The sequence below is a fragment of the Schistocerca cancellata genome, chromosome 2, assembly GCF_023864275.1.
Source record: "Schistocerca cancellata isolate TAMUIC-IGC-003103 chromosome 2, iqSchCanc2.1, whole genome shotgun sequence".
NCBI classification, from domain to species: Eukaryota; Metazoa; Arthropoda; class Insecta; order Orthoptera; family Acrididae; genus Schistocerca; species Schistocerca cancellata.
In genome coordinates, this window is record NC_064627.1 from 141,354,221 (window position 1) to 141,356,845 (window position 2,625).

The window sequence follows — 2,625 nt, forward strand, 5'->3', positions numbered from 1 at the left end:
GACTTCTCGATCGCGAAATGCGGATTCTCAGTTCCCCAAATGCGGTAATTTTGCTTATTGAGTAACCCATTCAAAAGAAAGTGGGCTTCGTCGCAAAAGCAAACCATACAGCGAATACTAATTCCCGTCATGCCTCGCGACCAACCGTGCAGTTTGAACGTCCTAATGCAAACCGTTCAGAAGTTACGACGATTTTATTTCGTGTAGTTCAATAATTGTCACAATGTATGTTTCCTTTGGGCAGTACGTAAAGTTACAGCCTCAGTGAAAACATGTTTTTATTTAAAGTTACCGATCCGTTAAAAAAGTCTTAGGAGGCCTTCGTAATCTCTCAGGAAATAGATATATTCTTCAAATCTTACTAGAAAAAATTTTGTCCTTTTGCCGTGACCAGGATTCGATCCTGGGTTCTTGCGGCCACAACGCAATGTCCTAACCACTAGACTATCACGGCTGACGGAGTGAGTGGACCGGAGCAGTGGACTTACTTTCCCTTCCCGGTGGCCGCTGGCTACGTCATCGGATTCCGCATAGCGGCGTCACGTCGGCTGCCTTGCGCCATCCGCGAGCAAGTCAGAACTCATTTACGGTTACTTGCACCTCAGTACAGACTTATCTCCCGAAACGCAAAGCTTGTGACCTTGGGTCTTTCTTATAAATGGTCCCCACAAGCAAGCTATTACAGACACGTTTGCGTGTTTGCTTTTCATCAATGTAAGAAATATTTCAGCAAACTATAAAATATACTTACTTCTTCGGGTTATAGGAAACTGTTTACTCAATAGGCGTAATGAAATACCACAATACACAGTGTGTCACCGAGGTGGAAACGAAAAAAAACACAATGACGACTTTCATTTGCTCCCAGCAAGCCCCTCGTGAGGTGTACATTGCGTGCACCAATTGCTAATTTTCCACTGTAAATGGATGTTCTCTCCACCAGAGATATTTTATTTCGATGTCTTAGGTAGTAAGAAGAATGGAAAAGAAAACTTAGGCTGCGTTAGATGACGATCAGTTTGGATTTAGGAAAGATAAAGGCACTAGAGAGGCAATTGTGACGTTGCGGTTGGTAATGGAAAGTAGACTAAAGAAAAAGTAAGAAACATGCATAGGATTTGTCGACCTGGAGAAAGCATTCGACAATGTGAAATGGTGCAAGATGTTCGAAATTCTGACAAAAGAGGGCTAAGCTGTAGGGAGAGATGGGTAATATACAATATGTTCAAGAGCCAAGAGGGAATAATAAGACTGGACGACCAAGAACCAAAGTGCTCGGATTAAAAAGGGTGTAAGACAGGGAAGTAGATTTTCGCTCCTATTGTTCAGTCTGCACATTGAAGAAGCAGTGATGGAAATAAAAACGAAAGGTTCAGGAGTGAAATTAAAATTCAAGGTGAAAAGATATCAATGATACGATTAGCTGATGGCATTGCCATCCTGAGTGAAAGTGAAGAAGAAGTGCATGATCTGCTGAGTGAAATGAACAGTCTAATGAATACAGAATATGGATTGACAGTAAATCGAACAAAGACGAAAGTAATGAGAACACCGTGAAACTTAATATCAGGAATGATGCTCACGAAGTAGGTGAAGTTAAGGGAGTGTCCCACCTAGGTAGCAAAATAACCAGTGACGGACGGAGGAAGGAGGACATCAAAAGCGGACTAGCAGTGGCAAAAAGGGGAATTCCTGGCCAAGAGAAGTCTACTAACATCAAACACAGGCCTCAGTTTGATGAAAAAATTTCTGAGAATATGTTTCGAGCACAGAATTGTATGGTAGTGAAACATGGATTGTGGTAAAACCGACACAGAAGAGAATCGAAGCATTTCAGATGTGATGCTACAGACGAATTTTGAAAATTAGGTTGACTGATAAGGTAAGCAATGAGGAGGAAGTTATGCGCAGAATCGGAGGGGGAAGGAATATGTGGAAAACACTGATACAGAGAAGGGACGGGATGATAGGACACGTGTTAAGACACCAGGGACTGACTTCGATGGTACTAGAGGGAACTGTAGGGGGCAAAAACTGTAGAGGAAGACAGAGATTGGAAAACATCTGGCAAATAATTGAGAACGAAGACGTTGTCACAGGAGAGGAATTCGTGGAGGGCTGCATCAAACAAGTCAACAGAAGACTGATGACACAAAGAAAAAAAAAAGAAAAATATTACGCTCGCTACTACTGGTTTACAGTTCCGAACTTTTCAAAGCAATTGAATGCGTATGAGAAATTACATAGTCTAAAAGCTCCTCAGATTATGGCACATTAAAAATTTACGTTTGGGCAAGCTGTTCATATGAAAATATAGCCAGAGTTTATATGACCACACACAACCGCACAATCAGCACTAAACTATTTTTTTTATTATAACCAGATATGGGCGGTAGTGAACTTTAGCGTCCTCTTGTGTCTGTCTTACCTCTCGCTCTCGCTACTGCGCCGGCAGATGATGTAGTGGTGTCCTGCAAAATAAGCCCAGCCCAGCGAAGCTCGTGCCAAGAAAAACCAGAGCAGAGGCCACCTAATCCCCCTGTCGGCAGCTAGAGGGGCCGAGGGCGTTCACGTGGTGCACTGATGAAGGAGACTGGAGACGCTCGAGCAAGTATTGTAATATCA

At 42.7% G+C, this 2,625-nt stretch overlaps 1 non-coding gene across 1 annotated transcript; it reads right to left on the minus strand.

Moving 5' to 3' along the window:
* Positions 1–382: 382 nt before the first annotated feature.
* Positions 383–454, minus strand: Trnah-gug (transfer RNA histidin (anticodon GUG)). Its single transcript has one exon. It is a non-coding gene; the product is annotated as a tRNA-His (tRNA).
* Positions 455–2,625: the final 2,171 nt, after the last annotated feature.